Below are 27,129 nucleotides of genomic sequence, written 5' to 3' on the forward strand. Positions count from 1 at the left end.
TTAATACACAAAAAATAAGTAAAAAGGTTCCTCCAAAAAATGAACCATTTTGCGGAAGAAGTAAATAATTTTAAAAGAATAAAAGATAAAACAAATATACAACCGCAAAAATAAAACGTCAAATAATAGAAGAAACAATCTTAAACTCCATTCATTAAAAAAAAACCCTAAACAAAAGTACCAAATTGAAATAAAGCAACTTATTATATTAAACAAGATTAAGTCTTTATAATTTTTTTCGTAAAAAAACCACATTAGGCCTTCACAATTTCATTCGTAAAAAAATTCAAGACTTTGTTAACTATTATGCTTACAATGAGTGTCTTATTTGCAGTATAGCTTGAAGTTATCGTTGGTTCTGTGGTAGAGCGCTCGACTGCCTAACTGAACGGCCCGGGTTCGAAACCTGGGTGACGCATTTGTTTTTAATCAAATGAGAAATCGCTAAATTAGAATTTCTTCGATGCAATAATTTAAATCTTTCACGAAATCTGGCTCTATTTCAATTAAACCAAAATTTCATGCTCTATTAAATACGCTTTCGGTGGTTCTGTGGTAGAACGTCCGCCTGTCAAACAGGCGGTCTCGGGTTCGAAACCCGCCCGATGCGGTCGCAAATTGATACTAAGACGAATACCGTGAACAATTGGTGGAAACCCTGCCATTGGATGTTGAGAGGTAGCATTACACTCAGCACTCGGTCCGTCCCAAAAGTCAATAAGAAAGAGTTGGAGAGTTACCACCCGTACATACACACCACAAACTCAACACCCACAAACGTCATAACAATAACAAAATATCCAAACTACTGAATTAAACCTGTCGTGACGGCAAACGTTGACGAAAAAAAAACCACCAAACCAACCCCAACTGCAAATTAATCCGCTAACGCTCACCGTCCCACGGTGGTTTTGCAAACACGGTTTTTCGACTTTGTTCTCTAATTACTAGCAACTGCGAACGCAGAGATCTCGAGAAACTGCGTACGCAGTGATTACACTTTGCACCGAAAATGCGAACGCGTTCGCAGGCCTGACAGACCCACAGACCCACAGACAGACACGGTCGTTGTATAAACCCTCCTAGGGGACTTTGTCCCCTCGGAGAGGTAAAAATGAATGTGGAAAACGGGCGTAATAACATTGTTGTTAAAGTAATTGTATTAGTAATGGTACCTATCTTAAAAGAAAGTCTTTTAAAAATCGTTCATTATAGTTTTATATTACTATTATATTATGTATTGCTTAACTAGAAGCTGGCTTTGAAACTAAAATGACCACCTTAGGTTCAAATCAAGATTATTTAAAATCACACTGCATCGCATTTGCAATTAAGATTATATTCATATCACATTGCGTTTTAATGTGTTCTCAAATGATCATAATGGGTTTTTGAAAATCAGTGTATTTTTCAACCTATGGTTTTTAGTGTATACCGGTTTCCCTAAATAAGACAGACATTGACACTAAACCATAAGAATGTTTATTTTATTAATATAAAGAAAATTATAATTTCATAAAACGGAACAGTTTGTATAGACGTTTCTCTTTCGGTTGAAAACTGAGCCATTTGAAGAATGTCAAAGAAACACCGCTGAGAGTAATGATGACTGCTCCGCTGATGGTTAATGGTCCTGCAGCTTCGTGAAACAAAAGTACTTGATACAGGAAAGACAGGATAATTTCTGTAATGGTTACGAAAATTAGAGAAAACGTGGCAGCTTCGAATCGTAGTGAGGCCGCTTGCAATAAGGTCGCCAAGAAGCCACAGAACGACATGGCGATGCAATAAATCGGCTGCCATGAAGAAGGGTCAGGTACACCTGCATTTCCCGATAAATATGTAATGGGCACACCCATCAAAGTCGATATCCATGCGCAGTGGAATGTAAGGACCGTGCAATGGTATTTTTTCAGCTTAGCTACGATGAGTGTATACATTGAAAACATGACCATCGTCACCACCGTGTAAATCAGTCCGTTCTTGCTGCCATTGCTTTTGAAAACTTGCTCCTCACTTTCAAAGAATAAAAGTGGAATTTCCGTGGCCATAAGCAATCCAACCGTTGTTAACGCTAGTGACAAGAATAACGCCCTTGTCATTTTTTTCTTAGTGGCCCTCGTGACCACTTAATTAATTCAAAGTTTTTTCCCTTCAAGATTTTAGTTCATTAAAAAAATACTACATTAATCTCTAAAATTGTTTGGTCTTTGCTTCTAGCACATATTGTCAAGAATAGATAATTTGACCATAAGTTATGAAAGCCTGATTTTGAAGGTTAAAAATGGTAAGTGGCCAGTGGCCAGTTTTGAAATTAAACTACTAAAGCTCTACTGGGCACAGGTCCAGTTTAAACAAATTCCTTATTTCTCAGCCGTCTTAGATACCTTTTTAGATAGCGCGCAGGTATTATGGCGACATCTATGTTATTTTATTAATTATCTCTTAATCACAACAGGTCCCAAATGAAAATGGGAAAAAACTGCTAAAGCCTAAAGATTTACTCGTACCAATAGGTTTTCGAGCACAAAAAAGACTCAAAACTCGGACCAAATATATCTTAGTATCAAGAACTAACTAAAAATTAAATAAAATAGCCAGAAATTCCAACAACAGACCGATTTCGCCCTAATTGTGGTTCGTCATTAACTTTTAATTGTTTTTTAGTCGAAAATCTATTTGATCCGAGTCTCGCGTTTTATTTTAATGTTCAATTTGTTGAGAGTTTAACTTTCCGTATGGATTTTTCTACCTTCTCGTGTGTTTTACCATTTTTTTGCATTGCAGTCATTATTAAAGGGAATATAACCTCAGGTATTTGGTGTGGAACACCAACTTTTGCAGCTTGGGCCACTCTTGCCTTTGGTTTTAACAATTTGGCGCCACTGTACAGGGTAATTTGAAAAATTGAAGGGTCTTCCATAAAGATTGCTTTGCAGGTTATATTCCCTTAAACTTAGCCTTCAGATATTCAGCTACTACCCAAACAAATAATCATCAAAGGACTATCACGATGATTCCAATCGGTGATATGCCAAGCCTACCTTTGAGAACGAATATTGCCAACAACGAAACCATGACTGGGGATCCAAACACAATAGAGTTGGCCTGTCCAAGTGGCAAGTTTTCATAGGCTTCGTAACGGAACCAGGCCGATAGTCCTATCGTCAGTCCGGACAAAAAAAGCAGCCATTTCGAACTGGGAAAATGGAATGGGGTTCTTGAAAAGATAGCTAATGGAAGTGAAAGGACTGTCATCAATGCTTGTCGAATGAACATTAATTCGCCTAGAAATAAGGTTTCATTTATTAAATATATTCGCTAAAATCTGCCAAAAATATAATTCAATTTGTCTTCATCTACTTGTAAGTTTGGGATCGTATTTCCAGCCCTTCGAACAATGCGACCGAGATGAACAATTTTAAATGTAAAAAGGTGGGTTTTTTGGTTCAATATTGTTTAGAATTGTAAATCAATAAGAATTAACACCTTTTGGTGCACTGATGCCAGCCAATTTCCTAAGTTGATTCAGAAACTTTAAATCTCACCTGCATAAATAGTTTTACACTCTTTCACAAAAAGAGCTGTTAAAGAGAACATAGCACCACTTATAACTGCCAATACAAGTCCTAAATATCGGTTGCTTGTTGCCGTGATGCTTTCTTTACTGTTTTATATAACTTCAGACAAAGAACTTCTGTCCGTAGTCGCATCGTAGTTTAGGTTATTTCGATAGCGAATCAGCTCGGCAGAAATACTCATTTCAATAATCTCTAAATTGAAAAAGCGAAAGGATTTTAAGCAGTATTTTTTATTTCAAAATGATGCAAATAATTAGCCTAACATTTTAGTGCAAGGTTGAAGAAAAGATTCACCTAGAACTAAAAAAAAACATGGATTTTCACCTTCAATATTAAGATCTTGAAATTCAAAATATTAAATTCCAAAAAGTAATAATATTCTGTAATTTCCAATTGCGAGTAGATATCATCATTCGAATTGTCGATCTTGGCTTTGATAATGGTGATCTGCAAAATGGAAACGTCCCTGAACCGGTTTCAGGGAACAAACGTTATAGCTCCGGCTCTAATTGATTCCCAATTGAGAGACGGATTTACATTAGTAGATAAGAAATTTGCACAAACAAATATTGTTTCTTCGTTCCTCCAAGTACAGATTTCCGAAATTTGCACAAACAAATATTGCTTCTTCATTCCTCCTAGTACTGATTTCAGAAATTTGCGCAGACAAATATATTATTTTATTCCTCCGTGTACTGATTTAAGAAATTTGCACAAACAAATATTTGTTCTTCATTCCTCCAAGTACCGATTTAAGAAATTGGCACAAACAAATATTTGTTCTTCATTCCTCCAAGTACTGATTTAAGAAATTAGCACAAACAAATATTTGTTCTTCATTCCTCCAAGTACTGATTTAAGAAAGTTGCACAAACAAATATTTGTTCTTCATTCCTCCAAGTACTGATTTAAGAAAGTTGCACAAACAAATATTTGTTCTTCATTCCTCCAAGTACTGATTTAAGAAAGTTGCACAAACAAATATTTGTTCTTCATTCCTCCAAGTACTGATTTAAGAAATTGGCACAAACAAATATTTGTTCTTCATTCCTCCAAGTACTGATTTAAGAAAGTTGCACAAACAAATATTTGTTCTTCATTCCTCCAAGTACTGATTTAAGAAAGTTGCACACACAAATATTTGTTCTTCATTCCTCCAAGTACTGATTTAAGAAATTGGCACAAACAAATATTTGTTCTTCATTCCTCCAAGTACTGTTTTAAGAAAGTTGCACAAACAAATATTTGTTCTTCATTCCTCCAAGTACTGATTTAAGAAATTGGCACAAACAAATATTTGTTCTTCATTCCTCCAAGTACTGATTTAAGAAAGTTGCACAAACAAATATTTGTTCTTCATTCCTCCAAGTACTGATTTAAGAAAGTTGCAGAAACAAATATTTGTTCTTCATTCCTCCAAGTACAGATTTAAGAAATTGGCACAAACAAATATTTGTTCTTCATTCCTCCATGTACTGATTTAAGACATTTGCACACACAAATATTTGTTCTTCATTCCTTTATGTACTGATTTAAGAACTAAATATTATTTTTCTTCGCTCAGTGTCATTTAGATACAAATGGAGAAATGAGGCAATGCCGTGGGGCTTCATGATTATTTGGGAAGAAAGGACTACCATTAAGCTAAGGAAAGGTAGAAAGGTCCTGTTGTAGTTTTTTCTCATTAAGTAGATATGTCCATGGCGTAATTAATGGTCTACTATGCCCAAAAAAGTGCCAGCGAAATTAAGAAACAAAAGTTTCATCCCTTACAAAAATGACTAGATAAAATTTCCAAATTTGGATTTAACCGGAATCAAAACTTTCTAATTTACTATTTTCCAGAACATTATGGCCATCTATCGGTTGGAAAAATTTATCACTCAATAAAGCTGCGCGTTCTTAAAATTTGTCTCGAGCAAAAGTACCATCTTGGCCAATTGTGATAAAATAAACGCTCGTGTGAAAACTATGGTAGTGTACTTGTGGTATTTGAAAATACCTCTACATTATTGAAACTGGCGAATTGGAACAAATATAACGCAATTTGGAGCTACCAAACTCTGGAAACAAATTTGATCTTGCATTTTGGTCAAGAGTCTATAATTCGCTGCGCCAACCAGGGAAAGTTAATGGGAAACCCCATGAATGTTTAGCACGGTAAAAGCCCACTAGATGGCGATGACGTTTCCAGCTAGAAAATAATTTTCCATTAGCCTCACGCATTACAGACTTTACTGTACCGATTGATTATTTTTATATCCGAGGTTAATAATACCCCGAACAGTACCAAACATCAAATTTTAATTCTTTCATATCCCCACCGCAAAGTAAGTAAATTTAATGAAATTTGCTTTAACATGTTTAGAAGTGTCCAAAGCTTAAAGGGAGTGAAAGAACCTTATTTATTTGGCGATGTCAACATTGGCGATAATGTTATTTTAAACCCCGATATAAATAAATTTTTATAATATAATTAAAGGTATAAATTGGAAATGTACCCTCAACAGATTTTAAGTTAATACCCATTTAACATTAAAAAAAACCAACTCCGTCCAGTTATATTAAAGTGTTGGTTGCACGAAAAATCGATAGTAATAAAAACGAATGATTGTGGGCTTGTTTTGAAGCCCAGGACGTTATCTTTCCAAAAATGTCATTGTCGAAACCAATTTCCAAGCCTAAGTGTATTAACTGTCTTTGAGTTCGAAACTGACCTTTTTCGCTCCCCAAAATACTGAAATTTTCGGCGAATTTCTATCCTCCGTAGCACGAGCAATTTGGGGCAAATGAAAGCTCTAGTTTTATTCCTAAAATAGAAGGAACTGAAGTGGAGGGATTTTGTTTACTTGTAGAAGTTTTCAAACCAGAGGTTTTTAATCATAATATTAGGCTTATTATTGAAATAAAAAATATTTTTTTACGCGCGCGTGACCCGACGTTTTAAGAAGAATTTACAAGGAGCCTTCGGTTTCATATCGTTTTTCTACTACGTAGGCTTGTGTATGCCTATTTCAATTACTACTGCGTAGGACTTTTTCCTGGGTGTTAAATCAACTTGCTTTTAATCCCAGATGTAAAGAAATGTATTACAGACAATTAGCCAATGATATGCTTCGCATTTTCTGACGTCAAGGGTGCCGAGAAAAATTTTAGAAGTCTGGAAATTCGCCGAAAAACTCGATTTCCACCATTTCGACTTCTTTTTATAATAATTCAAAGACCACTTCACCGATTTTGATTAAATTTTCTGTACTTGCTATAAAATGTTTACTCTTTCTAATGAATCATTAATAAGCCATAGCTAAAATTTCATGCAACCAACACTTTAAGTCATTTTCCTAAAATGTGGTTCTAAATATTGGCTAAAAATTAGTGTTTTTGAGTTGGATATCCAAGCTAAGGAATTTTTTAAAGTATCTAAAAGGTTAATCAGATTTGAAATTTCATATAAACGTTTTAGTAGCAAACAACCCAACTATTCTACTATAGCGCAAATGGCCAGGAAATTGTTTCTAAAATTACATAAATCACCGCATTCCCCTTAAAGAAAGTATATTTACTAAGAATAATTTCAAGGAAAATTAATGGCTTTGTGTTAATAAAATGTAAAATCGCACTTGGGTAATGGACATTAATATTGGACCCAGGTTGGGAACCAATATGTTTGTCCCTTGTTTAAATTAAACGAGCTTTATATTCTGATGTTGAAAGCGATTTCGTGTTATCTTTGATATAAATACAAAAATGCAAACTTTTTAATTCGGGCTACAAAAGACTAGCACATTTACAAAGATGAATTTAAAAGATTTTTTAAATAATTTTCTAGAGAATTGAATAAAATCGTAGTTCTAAATAAAAGGTAAAATATAGGCTCTCTTCGATGCGTTTAGTTCCCATCTGTTTCAAATCACCTTACGATAGAACGACCTTATTTTTTTAATTAAACGCCTAATACAAAACCATTGCACTTCAATCGTACTCATAATAAAACATGATTACATATCAATTTGTTGTCTTATATTTTATTTAAAATTTACAGTAGGTCAAATACCAAAGAAAAACAAAAAGTTTAAAGTAAAATTATTAGCAAGAGTTAAAAAGGGCAAGAAGAAATATAAACTTATAAGCTTTCTTGGTCATAGCACTTTTAACAGAAAGGTCACGTAAACTGGATTAAAAGCGAGGTATCAATTACTAATTGAGGTCAGCGGTGCCCAATTGTTTAATTTATATGTTAAATATTTTTAAGTTTTATTTGTGTTTTAACCATAGAACATTGCAAAGCCTATTTTACTACCCAAAATTTATATTAATAATAATAATAATAATAATCAGCTTGGCTAATGTTATTAACTTGGAATCTCGATTGTCATTAAATAGATCGTATTTCGTTTTAATTTATGAAGATTTTTAGAAATAGGGCTTGCGATTAAAGACCGAGAAGAGAGTGAATTTCCCCCCCCCCCTCTCATCCTATACTTATTTTTTTGATGAGTGACAATTGATTGACAGCTCTGACAACTTGCTTGACAGCTCTGACAACTTGCTTGACAGCTCTGACAGATTGTGTGATGCTCATTATCGATATTTTATTTAAAAACTGTCTGAGCCGTCGGTCAAGCTGTCCACGCTGTCACTTCTGAAGAAATGCACAAGCTCAGTTTTGCGGTGGCCAAAATTAACGCACGAGAAAATAGAATCTCTCTTCTCGGCCTTTAAGTTTCGAATTGAAGTTTCACTCCCTTAATTTTCAATAAACCGCTTTTTTAGGGTCTGGGCATCCATTAAAATACGTCAATATTAAGCGAACATATTACATCAAATAAGTCAACCGATTTTGCCTATTCAAACATCCCAAAAGAAATATTGGTAGAACAGAAACCAAACAGCGAGTGTTCGAGGAAACAATTAGTTCCAAATAAACCAACCGTTTCAAAGCTTCTTCAGTTGCTCGACAAAGAATTATTTACAATTGTTGAGATTCTATAACGGATTCAGAAACATGAACTGTTTGCACAAAAATTCCCACAACCATTTTATCATCAGAGGGACAAAAGAATTCCAATAGGTGACCTCGCAGCAATTGTCCAGTCAGTCATCGAAATGATGTCACATCTACAGATCACCGTCAGAAGCGGAGCAGGAATGGTTGACGCTGAAGCGGAAACCCCGAACAGTTACGATGTTTGGTGTGAGCGACCCTCCAGGAGCGAGGCGCATCTTCAAGAAACGGACACCGGTACTCACGGAAGGCTGGTCCGCGTACACCTCCAGACGGTGTTTCAAGATCTGCCCGAATAAACTAAAATAATCCACTAAATCCTTCATGGGCATTTCGTAAGGACAGTCTCGAATCGTCAACCGAACGATCCTCTCGTCGCACGGGTCAAGAGGAATACGAAGGTCACCTTGGGCAAAATGTCCAACGTCCTTGAATGTCTGGGCAAAATCCGGCGACGAGGCGGTAATCCAGAACTTCGTTTCCGACACGGAAGTCCCGCACGCTATGGAACCAGATCCGAAAGCCTTTTCCATAGAGTCAAGAAAGGACAGGCCGATGACACTTTCGGAGAGTATGCGACAAACGACAGTGGACGAAGAAACTCCCCAATTTTTGGAGAACAGTGAAGAAATCTCTAGCCTACAACTGAATTTATTATTCGCTCTCCAAAAGGCTTAGCTCGTTAAAATTTGTTTCTATCCACTCTAAGAAATTACCGTAAAATAAATTGTACAATTGGTCATTACAATTCATAGCTATATTAAAACAACATTTAAGACAAGAATACATTTAAAATGACTAGGAATTATAGTACTTAAAATTTTACGATCTATCAAATGTTGATTTTACGATAAAATAACATTAATTTTACAGTGATAATAAGGTTAGTTTAACGTAATAATAATCAAACAATCAGCTTGTCTAATACTTACCCAAGTCATTAAGCGACATTTAAAGCCATTAATTCAGGTGGCCGGGTTACAATGCGTAGGAGGGTGGTAGCAAGACTTGCATGCCACGCGAGCCAACAGTTAAATATTACTGTTAACCTCAACAAGTTTTTATGGAAGGGGAAACGGAAGAGCTCGGTGGAAAACCCCTTAAACCAGTGGGGAGATAACTTGCAAACTCAACTCAAAACGTTATCCTACAAAATTAAATGCAATCAACCCGTAAAATCAATTCAACTAAATCAGTTATACTTTCAATCCGTGAATATCATATTGAAAAACTACTTAACTCTCGTAAAATTTATGATGTAATTTATCTACTCTCTTATGATAAGATTTATGCGTAACCCGTAGGTTTTGGTTAATATACAAATTATCCTAATTTCACAATATTATTCGATTGTCAACCCAAATGGTTGTTTCAAACCACCAGATGATTAAAGGGGTTTTCCTCCAAGTGCTTCGGTTTCCCCTTCTCATCTAATCTCATCGAGCTTAACGGTAATAGTTAGTGTAGGAAGCAGCGCTGTTGGCATGCAGGCTTGCCACCACCCTCCTACGCATTGTAACCCGGCCACCTATTTAAAGGCATTATAAGTCGCATGATGACTTGGGCCTAAGGTGGTGCCTTGGGTATTAGCCTAGCTTATTAATATTTACGTTAAAATCTAGTACTTCGTGAAAATCTTTGGAAAATTGATGCTAAAACCAATTTAGGTGCCGGTAATAATATTTAAGAGAATGATTTAGATCAGATTTATTATGTATTTTTCTATAAAACCAATTTCCGATTAATATTATCGGAAGGGATCGACCTCTTTTTTAAGGCGTAACGAACTTTAACTAAATAAATATCGAAATAAACCTTGAATGTTTACTCTATTAGTCGATTTTTTAATTTCTTAAAAACTATGGTTTGTTGAAAGTTTAACCTATAAAATCATAGCATATTTCCGCGCAACAAAAAGGTCACATTTGTAAAACCTGACTTTTTCACTTAAGTGCGAAAATGAAATTTAATTTAAATGTGAGTTTGTGCTAAGATAAAATATAATTTAAATTATTATCATTAAAAATATTCGCCTTTAATAAATTATCCTCTAAAGAATAACGTTGATTAAAATTTGAGCAATTAATTTGTAATACAAACGAAATATTGATAAAAAAATTAAAAACTGATAAGTATAATCTTTTAAAAAATTAATTTCATTGAACATTCTTACACTCATTTATGAAAAAATGGTCATCCACGAAATTCTTGTGGCCTAGGGCTTTCGCTGCTTTAACGCGATTCTATAATCAAACATGTATCGGTGGTTTTGTGGTAAAACGCTCACCTGTCGTGCAGGAGGGCTCGGGTTCACTTGAGTTACATGACTTTGGCCGATCACAATTTTTTTAATTGATGTACGATGAATTTATGATACGACATATTTGCAATTATTTATGAATATTTAGGTAAATTTTTAACTAGTCAAATTGACTAGTGAGCCCCCAGATTTAGATTAATTTTAGTAGTCAGAGCATTTATTGTATGATACGTCAATTTATTGGACAGAATATGATCTAATTGATAGCCCAATCTTGATTTCTGGGACAGGGTAACCAAAACTTTAAAAGCGCTTAATTCTTGGATGTTGGCATTTTTCTACTGATCTCTTCGACCGATGGAGTTGTAAGCGTAAATGATGAATCAATCGTTAGAAAATGCCTTCACCTCTTTGGAATTTCAATCAATTTCTGCGAATCCATTTTTAATTCCGTCCATGGTCTATTTTTTGTTTATCACATTATTAACGTTTACCACGTATTGGAGCAAAGGGGGTATTTTCCCTTAGGCGGACAAAGACTGAAATCGCGTAGCTTAAATCAGGTGCTAGTTTTTGTAGCGTTGGGTTACTTTTTACGCTTTTACCAATGGTCATGTTTATTACTTAAGCACACGTTGAATGGTATATTGATACGTGGCGCTTATAAATGAAGGTACAGGGTAAGTAAATCATCAAACTACAGGGAGTTTTGAATTGCTCTGACTGTGCATTTTTTCAGAAACTGCAAGAGATAGAGTTGCGAAATTTTCAGGATATACTTGTGGGATCGCTTTAAATCCTAAATTTTAGAAAAATTGGAAATAATTTCGGGTTTTTGTAAAATAAAATATTTCACCGGTAGGTGCTGGAAGAAACGTTTCAATGAGAAATTTGTAGAGTGCTGTCGAAAATGTTCAAAGGAATTGGTTTCATTGGAAAAAAACACTTTTTCACGAAGATATGAGCTGATGAAAAAAAAACAAGCTGTCCATAGGGGCCAATAGCCTTCGCAATTTAAACAATTACAATGCCTAAGCTACAGACCTCTATTTTAAAATCTACCGATTTTATCTATTGTTACTATTACTAATAGTACTAGGTTCAGAGGCTGGCTTACACAAGATACTCTATCTAATCTAAACCCGTAAAAATGGGGTATTTTTATAATTTTTCTATTCTTAATAAATACCAAGAATTTTCTATCCCCGACTACGACCCCGACCCCAACTTTATTTTGACCCCGTACGGACACTACGTTCCATATCTCCTTCGTGCAGAGCTTGGTGGAGGGTCGATCGATACGGATGGAGGTTGTGATTGTGAAGAGTGGTCCATACGTAGTTCGTCAATAATCCGAGATCGTCGATTGCACCTCTGACGCTTGCTCGAGGATACGCAACAAAATAGGCTAGAACGGTGTCTTCCATGTTGATGTCTTGACGAGCTGATCCACGAAATCTGGGATTGACGATTCCGTAAGTCTGAAAGTCACGAACAGCTCCAAGAACGGTGTTGTGGCTTTGTCTTCTATCTGGATATCGAACGGTGAGCCCTATGCGCGTTATGATTCGCTTCACCATAACTCGACCATAAAAGCACGCTGATCACGAAAATGATTTAGTGGCATGTTGTTAAGACTTAAACGTTAGAGAATGGTTGAAAACAAAAAGATTTCACATTAAATACTAATTGAAAACTTGACCTTTTTGCGTAGTTGGTCTACTGATACGTTTTTAGGCCTACTGCAGGCCTAAATTGGCGTTTTGGTAAATTACATGTACTTTTTTTAAGGTATTAAATTTTTTAACGTGATTTGCCCCTATGGACAGCTTGGTTTTTTTTTCATCAGCTCATATCTTCGTGAAAAAGTGTTCTTTTTGAAAGATCATTTTCGACAGCACTCTACAACTTTCTGATTGAAGCGTTTTTTCTAGCACCTACCGGTTTAAAAATATTTTTAACAAAAACCAGAAATTATTTCCGATTTTTCTGAAATTTAGGATTTCAAGCGATCCCACACTAGAATTAATGCCCTGAAAATTTCGCAACTCTATCTCTTGCAGTTTCTGAAAAAAAAATGCCCAGTCAGAGCAATTCAAAACACTCTGTATAATGTATTATTGACTAGCTGAGGAAGGACCGCGATCCGAAATCTTCTAATTTTTAAAAAAATGTTTTTAATTCCATGAAGTATCAGTCTTTTATAAAACTTTTAATTATTACAAAATAACCATGGAACGCAATTTTAAAATTTTTAATACTCTGTATAATGTATTATTGACTAGCTGAGGAAGGACCGCGATCCGAAATCTTCTAATTTTTAAAAAAATGTTTTTAATTCCATGAAGTATCAGTCTTTTATAAAACTTTTAATTATTACAAAATAACCATGGAACGCAATTTTAAAATTTTTAACACTCTGTATAATGTCACGGTAAATGTAGAGTTCATATAAATAAGCTGTTTGCGAACAAAAACCCGTGACATAATAAAATAAGTTTAAAATCTTTATTACTTTAAGTAATGCGGTTCGGCATACAGTCTATTAACATAAACAATTGTTCGGCTTTAAGCCTCTTAACTTTTATTTTTTTTAAATTAAAACTCCAACAGTAACAGTAACATTTAATAAATTAGAGTAACAAACTTTTTTTAAATGTAAATAGTGATTGAAATAATGTTCCTAACTAATGGATAAGGTGTTTGATAAAGTGCTGTTATAGTTTATCTTTATGGTAAAATTACTCCTAAATAAAGGTGGTATTTTTTAGGAGAGGGTTTTTATTGCTTAGTGCGTTTTTTGGGAGAGGGTGATTAATATATTGTTGGGAAACCGCTCTTTTTTTATAAATATTTATTGTAGGTTGCCATAATTAATGCGCTTAGTAAATTAGTGTACAAACAGGAGGATTGTGTGTACTCAAATGTCAGTGACCTCTTGTTTCATTTGTAATTTAAAGGCTGTGGAATTGTTCTCTGACTTTACACGGTAAAGAAAAAAATTAAGAATAGGCTTCGACGAACTCTTAGTAAATTAAATTTTTCTTATAACTGTACTATAAAAACAATGAATTTATCGGTTTTAAAGATACTAACGCAGAAAAAGTTAGCGCTGCATAATGAAATAAAGTTGTTTTATTGATACAAACTAAAAGATTTACATTGCACTTTTATTCTTCATTTCCTGTAAGACTCGTAACAATTTTCAATCGACTTTTAACAGTAAAAGGTTTCGTGGAAAATATAAAGAAATAAGTTACCTGTTCAGTCGTGTCCCGGGCAGACCCTTGAGAGAACGTTTCACAATAAACCTTTCAACTGAAAAAAGCGTTTCCCTACCTTCATAAAGACTTTGAACCAAATACGGAACGTTAATATTATTTTCGAATGAATCATAATTAATGCGTCATAAATATTATACATAATTCGTGTATGAAAACAACCTTCATATTTAACTATAGCAGATTTATTACAAAACAAACGCTTGTGCCAACTATCACTGCTCATCGTTCAAATGTAATAGTGAAAATATGACACATAAAACTACTTTTAACATAGATAACGGCTGGTGTTCTCTTTTCTCCACCGAAGAGGTCGGGCACTTTTTTGTCCCGAACACTAAATCTTCATCAGTAGCATACAACATGAGCATTTCAAACTTATATAGAGTTGTACTTATATAACAGTATGTATACTGTCTACGATGGACGTTACGTTTTCTGAAAGCTCGCTTTAAAGGGAATATAACCTCATGCCGTTTGCAGTGCACGCAATTGCTTTATTTTCCACCATTCTCGCTTTGGCTTTATACATTATTGGCACTGCTCAGTGGTTTGTTGTTGTGGTCTTCCATAAAGATCGCTATACCAATATTCCCTTTAAAAGATATCGAAAAAAATTATATTACTTTAAAGCATTTGCTCCTCGAGCATTGTAAACTCTTCTTCTAATAGTATGTCTGTCTCAACGCTCCACCAACAGGGTCCAATATACACAATCTTTTACGTATTCGTCACCTTAGAACCCATAATTCTAAGTCCTACTATGACGTATGTTTCAGCAACATTGTGGGAATGTCGAAGGATGTACAAAATATGTTTGAACAATACTTCATTACTGACATTTTCCATTGGTTCTATGTCCAGATACTGACCATGACGGTGCAATATACTAATACTTACACCTAGAACCGTTGATTTTTGTTTAAAATTTAAACATAGACCTTTACGGCAGTGTGTTACTTGATTATCAGTTATCATATAACGAGGTCTTCCGGCGTTATTAGATCTTATTGCAGGGCAGATATATGGATCATTAGTCGTGTCTAATTGCGTTTAAAATGATCAAAATAATGCTGTAATCAGTTGTGAATATTTCTTAGAAATGAGGGGTGAGCTCATTTTCAATTTATTCAGTAATATCAGCCTCACGTGACACGACTTCATCCATGCTTTTTCGCATAGAGAAAAACCCGCACAAAATGGTGGCCATAGTCAAAGCTACGAAGTGAACATGTGATATTACCCTATTGGTATTTAACCATATCGTTTTGAATTAACAATTTTCCAATGTACGTATTGATTGCAGTTACTCAACTGTACTTATGTTACTGTGATTTATTTCCATTTATTTACCGCAGTTAAAGGCCTACAATAAATATTTACGCAGACAAAAGTTTGAAGATGCTTTAGCGGAACAATTATATTGACTTAAATGACCAGACTAGTGGAGGATGATAATAAGTTAAATTATAACGTAAAGGAACACGACTGAGTAACAATTAAAAAAACTCTAGGACGAAAAAAACTACTTCGGCTTAATCTTTTCCAAACCTCTTCCAACCGTCGCTTTTCCATCTCGCTCGCGCGCTACTTTTTACACACAATCCTAAGGATTTGTGTGTATTAGTCTCTCGTACGGTGTAGCCGATACCGCCGATGCCACCGTGTCGCGCATATCTCTTCAACGGTTAGGGCTAGAAGAGTCAATGATATCTCGTTCGAATGTACATGCATCGCCATTGATAGCCTTTCATAAAGTTTTGAAATCGAAGCCCAAGAAGTTGGGCATTTGCCCAATTTACCGTTTTCGGTAGTTTGGCTTTGTGTGGTTGATATTTTGTTAAAAATTAAGTCCGGTAACGTTAAAAAAAATATTATTGGATAGGTTAGGATTCATTTGACAACAACTTCGGTTATATCAGTAAATATTAAATTTAAGTATAGTTTTCGGGGTTATTTACGGGACCCCAATGTTCGTGGTTTTATATTTCCGCCTGAAAGTCAACATAACGTTCCTTAATTTAAGTCCGATTTTCATGAAAGTTATATTTTTGAATAGCTGTGGTTTCCATATATCCTAGAATTGCAATTTCGTTGCTTAATTTTAATTCTAAAGCCCCATTTTCATGCTCGCTGGTAGCGGGTAAAAATCGAAAAAATCCGCTTCAGCTATACACTTTTTCACTTTCCGCATCGATCTGTTTCAAACAGATATTTTAGCTTTATTTTCACGCTTGCGAGTGGCGGAAACGAATTTTGACGATTTTTATCGCTACCAGCGAGCATGGAAATTGGGCTTTAGTAAGGTTTTTGGACAGCATATAAGTACCCCCATCAACTTCCCAATTATCTTCACGGGCTCGGCCACTCCGCGACCCACTCTTGCGCCTGCGGGGCCGAGTTCGCCGACTCCCTCCATTATGTTCGCTACTGTCCTCTCACTGAAGGCATAGTCGATCGTGCAATTCCTAGTCTTTCATCATTAGTCTCTACTCCGATGGGACTGTCTTCTCTTCGGGAACTTGGGCTCTTTATTTGCAGCCATACTGATCTTATCTTTCCCGACTCGTAATATTCCTTATAGGGGCTGGTTCCCCTACCTTCCCAATAACTTATCTTGTCTTAAATTATTCGTCCTATTTATTATAATATTTATTTTTTTATTTATTTATTTATTTCTTATTTATTCATTTTTGCCCTAGCGCGGGTACGCGACCGGTGTTTTTCCCGCTCGGACTCTCGTTTTCTCTATATCTTTTTCGCCCTTGTCGTGGGCTCTTTAAACCCCTGTTATGTTTTTAATCAACGGTGCAGGGGTCTACAAATTCACACACAATGTCCCCATCAACTTCCAACATTGGAAATACGTGTGGTTATAGAGACTTTCCGCGAATTTCTCTCTGGCATTTTCCTAGGTCGTTCTAATATGACCCAAAATTACAAATAAGTGTGACACTTATCGGAGTAATACGCGATGCTTACAATGTGTGACCTGCAGTAACAAATAAATGTGCCACTTATCGGAGGCCGTTCTAATATGACCCAAAATTACAAATAAGTGTGACACTTATCGGAGTAATACGCGATGCTTACAATGTGTGACCTGCAGTAACAAATAAATGTGCCACTTATCGGAGGCCGTTCTAATATGACCCAAAATTACAAATAAGTGTGACACTTATCGGAGTAATACGCGATGCTTACAATGTGTGACCTGCAGTAACAAATAAATGTGCCACTTATCGGAGGCCGTTCTAATATGACCCAAAATTACAAATAAGTGTGACACTTATCGGAGTAATACGCGATGCTTACAATGTGTGACCTGCAGTAACAAATAAATGTGCCACTTATCGGAGGCCGTTCTAATATGACCCAAAATTACAAATAAGTGTGACACTTATCGGAGTAATACGCGATGCTTACAATGTGTGACCTGCAGTAACAAATAAATGTGCCACTTATCGGAGGCCGTTCTAATATGACCCAAAATTACAAATAAGTGTGACACTTATCGGAGTAATACGCGATGCTTACAATGTGTGACCTGCAGTAACAAATAAATGTGCCACTTATCGGAGGCCGTTCTAATATGACCCAAAATTACAAATAAGTGTGACACTTATCGGAGTAATACGCGATGCTTACAATGTGTGACCTGCAGTAACAAATAAATGTGCCACTTATCGGAGGCCGTTCTAATATGACCCAAAATTACAAATAAGTGTGACACTTATCGGAGTAATACGCGATGCTTACAATGTGTGACCTGCAGTAACAAATAAATGTGCCACTTATCGGAGGCCGTTCTAATATGACCCAAAATTACAAATAAGTGTGACACTTATCGGAGTAATACGCGATGCTTACAATGTGTGACCTGCAGTAACAAATAAATGTGCCACTTATCGGAGGCCGTTCTAATATGACCCAAAATTACAAATAAGTGTGACACTTATCGGAGTAATACGCGATGCTTACAATGTGTGACCTGCAGTAACAAATAAATGTGCCACTTATCGGAGGCCGTTCTAATATGACCCAAAATTACAAATAAGTGTGACACTTATCGGAGTAATACGCGATGCTTACAATGTGCGACCTGCAGTAACAAATAAATGTGCCACTTATCGGAGGCCGTTCTAATATGACCCAAAATTACAAATAAGTGTGACACTTATCGGAGTAATACGCGATGCTTACAATGTGCGACCTGCAGTAACAAATAAATGTGCCACTTATCGGAGGCCGTTCTAATATGACCCAAAATTACAAATAAGTGTGACACTTATCGGAGTAATACGCGATGCTTACAATGTGCGACCTGCAGTAACAAATAAATGTGCCACTTATCGGAGGCCGTTCTAATATGACCCAAAATTACAAATAAGTGTGACACTTATCGGAGTAATACGCGATGCTTACAATGTGCGACCTGCAGTAACAAATAAATGTGCCACTTATCGGAGGCCGTTCTAATATGACCCAAAATTACAAATAAGTGTGACACTTATCGGAGTAATACGCGATGCTTACAATGTGCGACCTGCAGTAACAAATAAATGTGCCACTTATCGGAGGCCGTTCTAATATGACCCAAAATTACAAATAAGTGTGACACTTATCGGAGTAATACGCGATGCTTACAATGTGCGACCTGCAGTAACAAATAAATGTGCCACTTATCGGAGGCCGTTCTAATATGACCCAAAATTACAAATAAGTGTGACACTTATCGGAGTAATACGCGATGCTTACAATGTGCGACCTGCAGTAACAAATAAATGTGCCACTTATCGGAGGCCGTTCTAATATGACCCAAAATTACAAATAAGTGTGACACTTATCGGAGTAATACGCGATGCTTACAATGTGCGACCTGCAGTAACAAATAAATGTGCCACTTATCGGAGGCCGTTCTAATATGACCCAAAATTACAAATAAGTGTGACACTTATCGGAGTAATACGCGATGCTTACAATGTGCGACCTGCAGTAACAAATAAATGTGCCACTTATCGGAGGCCGTTCTAATATGACCCAAAATTACAAATAAGTGTGACACTTATCGGAGTAATACGCGATGCTTACAATGTGCGACCTGCAGTAACAAATAAATGTGCCACTTATCGGAGGCCGTTCTAATATGACCCAAAATTACAAATAAGTGTGACACTTATCGGAGTAATACGCGATGCTTACAATGTGCGACCTGCAGTAACAAATAAATGTGCCACTTATCGGAGGCCGTTCTAATATGACCCAAAATTACAAATAAGTGTGACACTTATCGGAGTAATACGCGATGCTTACAATGTGCGACCTGCAGTAACAAATAAATGTGCCACTTATCGGAGGCCGTTCTAATATGACCCAAAATTACAAATAAGTGTGACACTTATCGGAGTAATACGCGATGCTTACAATGTGCGACCTGCAGTAACAAATAAATGTGCCACTTATCGGAGGCCGTTCTAATATGACCCAAAATTACAAATAAGTGTGACACTTATCGGAGTAATACGCGATGCTTACAATGTGCGACCTGCAGTAACAAATAAATGTGCCACTTATCGGAGGCCGTTCTAATATGACCCAAAATTACAAATAAGTGTGACACTTATCGGAGTAATACGCGATGCTTACAATGTGCGACCTGCAGTAACAAATAAATGTGCCACTTATCGGAGGCCGTTCTAATATGACCCAAAATTACAAATAAGTGTGACACTTATCGGAGTAATACGCGATGCTTACAATGTGCGACCTGCAGTAACAAATAAATGTGCCACTTATCGGAGGCCGTTCTAATATGACCCAAAATTACAAATAAGTGTGACACTTATCGGAGTAATACGCGATGCTTACAATGTGCGACCTGCAGTAACAAATAAATGTGCCACTTATCGGAGGCCGTTCTAATATGACCCAAAATTACAAATAAGTGTGACACTTATCGGAGTAATACGCGATGCTTACAATGTGCGACCTGCAGTAACAAATAAATGTGCCACTTATCGGAGGCCGTTCTAATATGACCCAAAATTACAAATAAGTGTGACACTTATCGGAGTAATACGCGATGCTTACAATGTGCGACCTGCAGTAACAAATAAATGTGCCACTTATCGGAGGCCGTTCTAATATGACCCAAAATTACAAATAAGTGTGACACTTATCGGAGTAATACGCGATGCTTACAATGTGCGACCTGCAGTAACAAATAAATGTGCCACTTATCGGAGGCCGTTCTAATATGACCCAAAATTACAAATAAGTGTGACACTTATCGGAGTAATACGCGATGCTTACAATGTGCGACCTGCAGTAACAAATAAATGTGCCACTTATCGGAGGCCGTTCTAATATGACCCAAAATTACAAATAAGTGTGACACTTATCGGAGTAATACGCGATGCTTACAATGTGCGACCTGCAGTAACAAATAAATGTGCCACTTATCGGAGGCCGTTCTAATATGACCCAAAATTACAAATAAGTGTGACACTTATCGGAGTAATACGCGATGCTTACAATGTGCGACCTGCAGTAACAAATAAATGTGCCACTTATCGGAGGCCGTTCTAATATGACCCAAAATTACAAATAAGTGTGACACTTATCGGAGTAATACGCGATGCTTACAATGTGCGACCTGCAGTAACAAATAAATGTGCCACTTATCGGAGGCCGTTCTAATATGACCCAAAATTACAAATAAGTGTGACACTTATCGGAGTAATACGCGATGCTTACAATGTGCGACCTGCAGTAACAAATAAATGTGCCACTTATCGGAGGCCGTTCTAATATGACCCAAAATTACAAATAAGTGTGACACTTATCGGAGTAATACGCGATGCTTACAATGTGCGACCTGCAGTAACAAATAAATGTGCCACTTATCGGAGGCCGTTCTAATATGATCCAAAATTACAAATAAGTGTGACACTTATCGGAGTAATACGCGATGCTTACAATGTGCGACCTGCAGTAACAAATAAATGTGCCACTTATCGGAGGCCGTTCTAATATGACCCAAAATTACAAATAAGTGTGACACTTATCGGAGTAATACGCGATGCTTACAATGTGCGACCTGCAGTAACAAATAAATGTGCCACTTATCGGAGGCCGTTCTAATATGACCCAAAATTACAAATAAGTGTGACACTTATCGGAGTAATACGCGATGCTTACAATGTGCGACCTGCAGTAACAAATAAATGTGCCACTTATCGGAGGCCGTTCTAATATGACCCAAAATTACAAATAAGTGTGACACTTATCGGAGTAATACGCGATGCTTACAATGTGTGACCTGCAGTAACAAATAAATGTGCCACTTATCGGAGGCCGTTCTAATATGACCCAAAATTACAAATAAGTGTGACACTTATCGGAGTAATACGCGATGCTTACAATGTGTGACCTGCAGTAACAAATAAATGTGCCACTTATCGGAGGCCGTTCTAATATGACCCAAAATTACAAATAAGTGTGACACTTATCGGAGTAATACGCGATGCTTACAATGTGTGACCTGCAGTAACAAATAAATGTGCCACTTATCGGAGGCCGTTCTAATATGACCCAAAATTACAAATAAGTGTGACACTTATCGGAGTAATACGCGATGCTTACAATGTGTGACCTGCAGTAACAAATAAATGTGCCACTTATCGGAGGCCGTTCTAATATGACCCAAAATTACAAATAAGTGTGACACTTATCGGAGTAATACGCGATGCTTACAATGTGTGACCTGCAGTAACAAATAAATGTGCCACTTATCGGAGGCCGTTCTAATATGACCCAAAATTACAAATAAGTGTGACACTTATCGGAGTAATACGCGATGCTTACAATGTGTGACCTGCAGTAACAAATAAATGTGCCACTTATCGGAGGCCGTTCTAATATGACCCAAAATTACAAATAAGTGTGACACTTATCGGAGTAATACGCGATGCTTACAATGTGTGACCTGCAGTAACAAATAAATGTGCCACTTATCGGGGGCCGTTCTAATATGACCCAAAATTACAAATAAGTGTGACACTTATCGGAGTAATACGCGATGCTTACAATGTGTGACCTGCAGTAACAAATAAATGTGCCACTTATCGGAGGCCGTTCTAATATGACCCAAAATTACAAATAAGTGTGACACTTATCGGAGTAATACGCGATGCTTACAATGTGTGACCTGCAGTAACAAATAAATGTGCCACTTATCGGAGGCCGTTCTAATATGACCCAAAATTACAAATAAGTGTGACACTTATCGGAGTAATACGCGATGCTTACAATGTGTGACCTGCAGTAACAAATAAATGTGCCACTTATCGGAGGCCGTTCTAATATGACCCAAAATTACAAATAAGTGTGACACTTATCGGAGTAATACGCGATGCTTACAATGTGTGACCTGCAGTAACAAATAAATGTGCCACTTATCGGAGGCCGTTCTAATATGACCCAAAATTACAAATAAGTGTGACACTTATCGGAGTAATACGCGATGCTTACAATGTGTGACCTGCAGTAACAAATAAATGTGCCACTTATCGGAGGCCGTTCTAATATGACCCAAAATTACAAATAAGTGTGACACTTATCGGAGTAATACGCGATGCTTACAATGTGTGACCTGCAGTAACAAATAAATGTGCCACTTATCGGAGGCCGTTCTAATATGACCCAAAATTACAAATAAGTGTGACACTTATCGGAGTAATACGCGATGCTTACAATGTGTGACCTGCAGTAACAAATAAATGTGCCACTTATCGGAGGCCGTTCTAATATGACCCAAAATTACAAATAAGTGTGACACTTATCGGAGTAATACGCGATGCTTACAATGTGTGACCTGCAGTAACAAATAAATGTGCCACTTATCGGAGGCCGTTCTAATATGACCCAAAATTACAAATAAGTGTGACACTTATCGGAGTAATACGCGATGCTTACAATGTGTGACCTGCAGTAACAAATAAATGTGCCACTTATCGGAGGCCGTTCTAATATGACCCAAAATTACAAATAAGTGTGACACTTATCGGAGTAATACGCGATGCTTACAATGTGTGACCTGCAGTAACAAATAAATGTGCCACTTATCGGAGGCCGTTCTAATATGACCCAAAATTACAAATAAGTGTGACACTTATCGGAGTAATACGCGATGCTTACAATGTGTGACCTGCAGTAACAAATAAATGTGCCACTTATCGGAGGCCGTTCTAATATGACCCAAAATTACAAATAAGTGTGACACTTATCGGAGTAATACGCGATGCTTACAATGTGTGACCTGCAGTAACAAATAAATGTGCCACTTATCGGAGGCCGTTCTAATATGACCCAAAATTACAAATAAGTGTGACACTTATCGGAGTAATACGCGATGCTTACAATGTGTGACCTGCAGTAACAAATAAATGTGCCACTTATCGGAGGCCGTTCTAATATGACCCAAAATTACAAATAAGTGTGACACTTATCGGAGTAATACGCGATGCTTACAATGTGTGACCTGCAGTAACAAATAAATGTGCCACTTATCGGAGGCCGTTCTAATATGACCCAAAATTACAAATAAGTGTGACACTTATCGGAGTAATACGCGATGCTTACAATGTGTGACCTGCAGTAACAAATAAATGTGCCACTTATCGGAGGCCGTTCTAATATGACCCAAAATTACAAATAAGTGTGACACTTATCGGAGTAATACGCGATGCTTACAATGTGTGACCTGCAGTAACAAATAAATGTGCCACTTATCGGAGGCCGTTCTAATATGACCCAAAATTACAAATAAGTGTGACACTTATCGGAGTAATACGCGATGCTTACAATGTGTGACCTGCAGTAACAAATAAATGTGCCACTTATCGGAGGCCGTTCTAATATGACCCAAAATTACAAATAAGTGTGACACTTATCGGAGTAATACGCGATGCTTACAATGTGTGACCTGCAGTAACAAATAAATGTGCCACTTATCGGAGGCCGTTCTAATATGACCCAAAATTACAAATAAGTGTGACACTTATCGGAGTAATACGCGATGCTTACAATGTGTGACCTGCAGTAACAAATAAATGTGCCACTTATCGGAGGCCGTTCTAATATGACCCAAAATTACAAATAAGTGTGACACTTATCGGAGTAATACGCGATGCTTACAATGTGTGACCTGCAGTAACAAATAAATGTGCCACTTATCGGAGGCCGTTCTAATATGACCCAAAATTACAAATAAGTGTGACACTTATCGGAGTAATACGCGATGCTTACAATGTGTGACCTGCAGTAACAAATAAATGTGCCACTTATCGGAGGCCGTTCTAATATGACCCAAAATTACAAATAAGTGTGACACTTATCGGAGTAATACGCGATGCTTACAATGTGTGACCTGCAGTAACAAATAAATGTGCCACTTATCGGAGGCCGTTCTAATATGACCCAAAATTACAAATAAGTGTGACACTTATCGGAGTAATACGCGATGCTTACAATGTGTGACCTGCAGTAACAAATAAATGTGCCACTTATCGGAGGCCGTTCTAATATGACCCAAAATTACAAATAAGTGTGACACTTATCGGAGTAATACGCGATGCTTACAATGTGTGACCTGCAGTAACAAATAAATGTGCCACTTATCGGAGGCCGTTCTAATATGACCCAAAATTACAAATAAGTGTGACACTTATCGGAGTAATACGCGATGCTTACTTACAATGTGTGACCTGCAGTAACAAATAAATGTGCCACTTATCGGAGGCCGTTCTAATATGACCCAAAATTACAAATAAGTGTGACACTTATCGGAGTAATACGCGATGCTTACAATGTGTGACCTGCAGTAACAAATAAATGTGCCACTTATCGGAGGCCGTTCTAATATGACCCAAAATTACAAATAAGTGTGACACTTATCGGAGTAATACGCGATGCTTACAATGTGTGACCTGCAGTAACAAATAAATGTGCCACTTATCGGAGGCCGTTCTAATATGACCCAAAATTACAAATAAGTGTGACACTTATCGGAGTAATACGCGATGCTTACAATGTGTGACCTGCAGTAACAAATAAATGTGCCACTTATCGGAGGCCGTTCTAATATGACCCAAAATTACAAATAAGTGTGACACTTATCGGAGTAATACGCGATGCTTACAATGTGTGACCTGCAGTAACAAATAAATGTGCCACTTATCGGAGGCCGTTCTAATATGACCCAAAATTACAAATAAGTGTGACACTTATCGGAGTAATACGCGATGCTTACAATGTGTGACCTGCAGTAACAAATAAATGTGCCACTTATCGGAGGCCGTTCTAATATGACCCAAAATTACAAATAAGTGTGACACTTATCGGAGTAATACGCGATGCTTACAATGTGTGACCTGCAGTAACAAATAAATGTGCCACTTATCGGAGGCCGTTCTAATATGACCCAAAATTACAAATAAGTGTGACACTTATCGGAGTAATACGCGATGCTTACAATGTGTGACCTGCAGTAACAAATAAATGTGCCACTTATCGGAGGCCGTTCTAATATGACCCAAAATTACAAATAAGTGTGACACTTATCGGAGTAATACGCGATGCTTACAATGTGTGACCTGCAGTAACAAATAAATGTGCCACTTATCGGAGGCAGTTCTAATATGACCCAAAATTACAAATAAGTGTGACACTTATCGGAGTAATACGCGATGCTTACAATGTGTGACCTGCAGTAACAAATAAATGTGCCACTTATCGGAGGCCGTTCTAATATGACCCAAAATTACAAATAAGTGTGACACTTATCGGAGTAATACGCGATGCTTACAATGTGTGACCTGCAGTAACAAATAAATGTGCCACTTATCGGAGGCCGTTCTAATATGACCCAAAATTACAAATAAGTGTGACACTTATCGGAGTAATACGCGATGCTTACAATGTGTGACCTGCAGTAACAAATAAATGTGCCACTTATCGGAGGCCGTTCTAATATGACCCAAAATTACAAATAAGTGTGACACTTATCGGAGTAATACGCGATGCTTACAATGTGTGACCTGCAGTAACAAATAAATGTGCCACTTATCGGAGGCCGTTCTAATATGACCCAAAATTACAAATAAGTGTGACACTTATCGGAGTAATACGCGATGCTTACAATGTGTGACCTGCAGTAACAAATAAATGTGCCACTTATCGGAGGCCGTTCTAATATGACCCAAAATTACAAATAAGTGTGACACTTATCGGAGTAATACGCGATGCTTACAATGTGTGACCTGCAGTAACAAATAAATGTGCCACTTATCGGAGGCCGTTCTAATATGACCCAAAATTACAAATAAGTGTGACACTTATCGGAGTAATACGCGATGCTTACAATGTGTGACCTGCAGTAACAAATAAATGTGCCACTTATCGGAGGCCGTTCTAATATGACCCAAAATTACAAATAAGTGTGACACTTATCGGAGTAATACGCGATGCTTACAATGTGTGACCTGCAGTAACAAATAAATGTGCCACTTATCGGAGGCCGTTCTAATATGACCCAAAATTACAAATAAGTGTGACACTTATCGGAGTAATACGCGATGCTTACAATGTGTGACCTGCAGTAACAAATAAATGTGCCACTTATCGGAGGCCGTTCTAATATGACCCAAAATTACAAATAAGTGTGACACTTATCGGAGTAATACGCGATGCTTACAATGTGTGACCTGCAGTAACAAATAAATGTGCCACTTATCGGAGGCCGTTCTAATATGACCCAAAATTACAAATAAGTGTGACACTTATCGGAGTAATACGCGATGCTTACAATGTGTGACCTGCAGTAACAAATAAATGTGCCACTTATCGGAGGCCGTTCTAATATGACCCAAAATTACAAATAAGTGTGACACTTATCGGAGTAATACGCGATGCTTACAATGTGTGACCTGCAGTAACAAATAA

General features: G+C 36.9%; 1 long non-coding RNA gene across 1 annotated transcript; it reads right to left on the reverse strand.

Moving 5' to 3' along the window:
• Positions 1-3,230: 3,230 nt before the first annotated feature.
• LOC149963057 (uncharacterized) lies at positions 3,231-3,563 on the reverse strand. Its single transcript, XR_016480769.1, has 3 exons — positions 3,549-3,563; positions 3,364-3,391; positions 3,231-3,287 (listed from the first exon to the last, which is right to left on the reverse strand). It is a non-coding gene; the product is annotated as an uncharacterized LOC149963057 (long non-coding RNA).
• Between the last annotated feature and the right edge of the window lie 23,566 nt (positions 3,564-27,129).

This window comes from Leiobunum rupestre, chromosome 1, assembly GCF_980474605.1.
Source record: "Leiobunum rupestre chromosome 1, qqLeiRupe1.1.hap1, whole genome shotgun sequence".
Lineage (NCBI taxonomy): Eukaryota > Metazoa > Arthropoda > Arachnida > Opiliones > Sclerosomatidae > Leiobunum > Leiobunum rupestre.